The following is a 6,000-nucleotide window of genomic DNA, read 5'->3' as shown; positions in this document are numbered from 1 at the left end:
TCTCCGACCCTTTACCTTGGCTCATGGATTCCGACCTACCTCCCGGCTCTGGACCCCAGGCTCTTGGTACCAACTATCCTTCTGGAACCTCCCTTTTCGTCCGGCGAGTATCTTACTTTATCTTATATTCCCGTACGGTTCCAGGCGCCTATTTTCCACTTTCCAGGCGTGTCCCCGTAGCTGTGGGTGCAGGTGTTATCCTTCTCACCTCAGTTTTGGGGTCCCTCCTTGTCCGTGGTGAGCACAGCGTGACACATCAATTAAACAAAAAATGGATTATTCATCAAACCTAGTAAACTTTCTAGATACAACAGTAACCCTGAAAGATGGCAAACTACACACATCTGTATACAAGAAACCAACTGACAGATGCAGTTACCTCCACAACTCCAGCTTCCATCCCACTCATACAAAACAAGGTATCATACACAGCCAGGCTATAAGATACCACCGCATATGTTCTGACACTGAAGACAGAAACAGGCATCTCCCAACCCTGACCGAATCATTCAGACAGAAGGGATACAAACCAAAGACCATTGCCAAAACGATTACATCTGCACTAAAAGCCCCACGAGAACACCTTCTACAATACAGACGGAAAGAACCTACCACACGCATACCACTAGTGACCACATACAACCCTACCCTAGAGGGTATATGAAAAATAATCAAAGATCTGCAACCCATGCTGACAGAGGATGCGACATTAAAAGAAATATTTCCCAAACCTCCCATTCTTGCATTCCGGCAACTACCAAACCTCAAACAGAAATTAGTCAGCAGAAAACTTCATAACGATTTTAAAGACATGGATAATGGCACAAAACCGTGCAACAACAAACGCTGCAAACTCTGCAAACTCTGCAAACATATTTGCCAAGATCCCACAGCCAGTCACAACCATAGAACATTCAATGTTAAAGGATCATACAGCTGCACATCCAGGAATATAGTGTATATGATTCAGTGCAACAGATGTGACCAAGGTTGCTACATTGGGGAAACCAGCCAAAAACTACAAGGAAGAATAAATATGCACAGACACTCTATACTCCATCACGAAGAAGGAAGATACTGCTCACCTGTGGGACATCACTTCTCACAACCAGATCATTCCATAAATGATTTAAAAATCAAAATCCTCAATGGAATGTTTAAAAGCACCCAAGAATGGAAAACATTTGAACTCAGAATGATAAGACTCTTTGACACCAAAACCAAAGGACTTAATGCGGACATGGGTTTTCTCACACCCTATCAAAATTGTTTGTAATTATCCTGCTTGCCTCAATTCTTATCCACACTTTCTCTCCCACCACAGCATCCCTCCCCCTCCCCACCTTTCTTTGTCACTGTCCCCTGGCTTCAAACACTTGTAACACCCTACCTTATCTACAGTACATATCTTTTGTTTTTTTTCCCTCTCTCTACACTGTTTTAGCCATTGAATCCTTTGTATATCAGTATTGCTTGACATGAAGAAGAGAGGAGAACTCTCGAAAGCTTTTCCTATGACACAAATTTTTAGTCCAAATAAAAAAGGTATCACCTAATACTGAAGAACTCATTTATTCTGCACTATATATATATATATATATATATATATATATATATATATATATATATATAGTTATACGTTACCGTTCCGAGGACTGGTAAACTGGACAACACTCAATGTTGAAAATCAAAGTGTATTAATGATAGCAAAAATACATCCAGAAATATATATAGATTGTGTGGTATATTGGTGCATCACCACAATAAGCTCCAATAATATAACTTCCATATATATGACTCCAAAATCCAGGAACAATGTAGACAGATGTGAATGAACCTCCCAGGGTGAAAAACAGGGACTTGGTGGTGCCCACACGGCTACCCCAAAACTTCGTCTCCAATAAACATAAATTCACCCCTGGGGTAACAATACAAAACAGTCCAGCAAAGGAAGGTAGGAAATGATGGGCTATGCCCTTTACCTTCCTGATGTGGTTCCAGGTAGGAGGATTCTTTGGCGTGCAGCCCTCAGAATGGAAATCCAAAGAGGCAGAAGAGAAGAGGAGCACAGCTCACAGCGTTAGCAAACGCAGGGAAATAAGGGCAACTCCAAACAGGGGTAAAATATACATTAGCCTTTAATGGTCAGTTAGGCAGAAAAACAGGACCACGCACCAACGCGTTTCATCCCTTAGGACTTTCTCAAGGTGTGAAATATATATATATATAGTGTGTGTGTGTGTGTGTGTGTGTGTGTGTGTGTGTGTGTGTGTGTGTGTGTGTGTGTGTGTGTGTGTGTGTGTGTGTGTGTGTGTGTGTGTGTGTGTGTGTGTGTGTGTGTGTGTGTGTGTGTGTGTGTGTGTGTGTGTTATTTGGAGTGCTATTGGGTTTTTGACCTTATGCATACAAGAGACAGAAAAGGCTTGCAGTGGAAGAAATACATAAGGCAGTATAATATTGATAGTGTAGGACCTACTGAAAGGGGTTTACCGTGATGTGGTTGTAGACCTAAAATATTTTGGCCAAAGAATTGAACAATGTCATTCATATTTATGAAGAAAGAATACAGATAAAATACATATTAATGTACTAAATTATTTGTCAAGTTGGATGCAGCATTGGTAGATTTTTTGTCTCCCCCATACTTTATACAGTCATTATTATATTATTATATTATTATATTTAAACCAGCTGGCTGATCACACATCACCCCCCCGCTGGCTAAAGGAGCAGGAACCCAAGAGAATTACCCCCAGACAACAGTACACGTGGACTGGGCAGGAGCAGTCTCAATTTACTACGGCGCCATTGCTGATATCTACAGACAGCCGAGGAAGTGTGTCGCCTTCTCCTTCTGGTTTGGGCATTCGCAAGGGACTCGCTTCATCCAGAAGATTTGCCACTGCTTGCCACTGTTTGGTGTTCAACGCGCTTATGTTCTGGTCCTGTTGTAAGTAGGGTTTTGGGTTTTAACCCCTGATGATCCCCTACAACTGGCTTCTTTGTTTTAATAAATTAGTTTTATGTTATCAGCTTCTATGTTTCATATTGTTGTTGTTAGTTAGTATTGTTTTATGTATTTTGTGTTTGCAATACACACTATGATTTTCTTTCTTGTATTTTTCCACATGTCACCGATCTACTGAGTGGAGCTCCATCGTATATCACATCTGATTGGACTTTTTATCTTGGACTCAGTGGACATTGTACTATCACTGTGGGCGCCGGTCTGTATCTTGTTTTTCTGTTTTGCCTCTGGTACTGGTTCTTCCAGTTTTTTTCCTGGCTGCACTGCTATTTTATTGCATATATTGCTACATAGTTAACAACATAGAGAAAAGAACCCACTTAAAGCACTCAATGACCCATATGAAGTGTAATGATAATATTAAAAATAATCTTTAATGCTAAACTAATTAAAATAATGGGTGTTAAAATACATCAAATGATACACATATATGTTAACCCTAAGATGATTATATATGACACTCCGGGTTAATGTAATAGAGGGACAGTTTGAGGTGAATTAGATCAAACGTGTCCAGAGAACTGATATGCAGTATTCCCTAATAGTGGAAGTTAGGTATGAGCAAAGGTGGGGGGGAGGGGAGGGCTGCAAAATCACCTGTCTAGGTAAAATACAGTTCTCAAGGTGATAGTAGTGAAAATGTGAGACTGGTCAAAACGTAGCTATATATAGGCACAAAATAAATGCACACCAATCTGTGTGTGCTCACTAAGTATATAATATATTGCTTCAATGATGGAAGATCAATACTGTATATTCTCCCACATGTGACCACCTAGAAAAACAGCTAATAAACTCCAAACGAATAAAGAGCTGGCTGTAATACACAGAACACAAATACTATGGCTAATAAGTTCCTATAAACGGTGTGGCTGTTGGTATACCTATGCACATATTCATGAATGTGCTACCACCGTTAGGAATGCTTCTGCCACTAATATAGCTGTGTATAAGTATAATGAGACCTGTCTAGAGTGTCAAACAAGTCCCAAGGTGAACAACTGGGGAAATAGGAGATATGAGACTAATCGTAGTCCTACTAATAAGCAATATGTACACACTGATCAAGGGGTGCACTCAGCATATAATATATAAATCCACAAATGGATAGTCAGTCACACATACCCCACAAGCAAAACACCTAAAAATCAGATGATAAACTCCAGGATGTTATAAAACTAGCTGTCAACAATAAACATAAATACCATGGCTACTAGACTCCTATGAGCGGTGTGGCATGCGTATACCTGTGCACATATTCATGAATGCGCTTCCACCGTCAGGAGTACTAATACCACTAATATAGCAGTGTATCCAAAGAGTTAAAGCAGCCCCAACCTCACCTAACGCTGCCGAGTCACCACACAGACTCCTGCCCAGGATAGAAGGGAGTACACGCGTGAAGTCTAGCAGCTGATTGCTGTGCACTGAGCCTTGAGAAAGTGTTTCTAATCACGAAACGCAAGCGTCGACATCTGTCACGTGCACGCGCGCAGTCAGGACTTCCGTGGCAGCCTTCTGAATTGCAGAGCAATCAGCTGCTAGACTGCACGCGTGTACTCCCTTCTATCCTGGGCAGGTGTCTGTGTTGTGACTCGGCAGCGTTAGGTGAGGTTGGGGCTGCTTTAACTCTTTGGATACACTGCTACATTAGTGGTATTAGTGCTCCTGACGGTGGAAGCGCATTCATGAATATGTGCACAGGTATACACATGCCACACCGCTCATAGGAGTCTAGTAGCCATGGTACTTATGTTTATTGTTGACAGCTAGTTATATAACATCCTGGAGTTTATCATCTGATTTTTAGGTGTTTTGCTTGTGGGGTATGTGTGACTGACTATCCATTTGTGGATTTATATATTATATGCTGAGTGCACCCCTTGATCAGTGTGTACATATTGCTTATTAGTAGGACTACGATTAGTCTCATATCTCCTATTTCCCCAGTTGTTCACCTTGGGACTTGTTTGACACTCTAGAAAGGTCTCATTATACTTATACACAGCTATATTAGTGGCAGAAGCATTCCTAACGGTGGTAGCACATTCATGAATATGTGCATAGGTATACCAACAGCCACACCGTTTATAGGAACTTATTAGCCATAGTATTTGTGTTCTGTGTATTACAGCCAGCTCTTTATTCGTTTGGAGTTTATTAGCTGTTTTTCAAGGTGGTCACATGTGGGAGAATATACAGTATTGATCTTCCATCATTGAAGCAATATATTATATATCTAGTGAGCACACACTGATTGGTGTGCATTTATTTTGTGCCTATATATAGCTACGTTTTGACCAGTCTCACATTTTCACTACTATCACCTTGAGACCTGTATTTTACCTAGACAGGTGATTTTGCAGCCCCCCCCCCCCCCCACCTTTGCTCATACCTAACTACCACTATTAGGGAATACTGCATATCAGTTCTCTGGACACGTTTGATCTAATTCACCTCAAACTGTCCCTCTATTACATTAACCCGGAGTGTCATATATACTCATCTAAGGGTTAACATATACAGTATGTGTGTCATTTGATGTATTTTAACACCCATTATTTTAATTAGTTTAGCATTAAAGATTATTTTTAATATTATCATTACACTTCATAGGGGTCATTGAGTGCTTTAAGTGGGTTCTTTTCTCTATGTTGTTAACTTATTACGTCAACCATCAGCACCGTACCCCTATACATTTACTTAACATTTTGCTGAAGCGGGGTTCACCAATATAGTACTATATTGCTACATATCCAACTATTGCCTGTATATATTGTGTTATTGCACTATATAGGGATTAGCGCTGTTAAGCACATCGTTTTTTTGTGCATTATTATATTATGTACAATAAACTTAAGTGAAAATCTTAATACGTGTAAAAATGATACATTTCTAATATTATAACAAGATTTGCATTAGCTTTTCGTAACACACATGAAAATCTCTGTTAATAACACAGTCTTAATAAC

Source organism: Ascaphus truei, chromosome 3 (genome assembly GCF_040206685.1).
Source record: "Ascaphus truei isolate aAscTru1 chromosome 3, aAscTru1.hap1, whole genome shotgun sequence".
Classification (NCBI taxonomy): domain Eukaryota; kingdom Metazoa; phylum Chordata; class Amphibia; order Anura; family Ascaphidae; genus Ascaphus; species Ascaphus truei.
The sequence above is the reverse complement of the archived record's forward strand: the minus strand, read 5'-3'. Positions refer to the sequence as shown.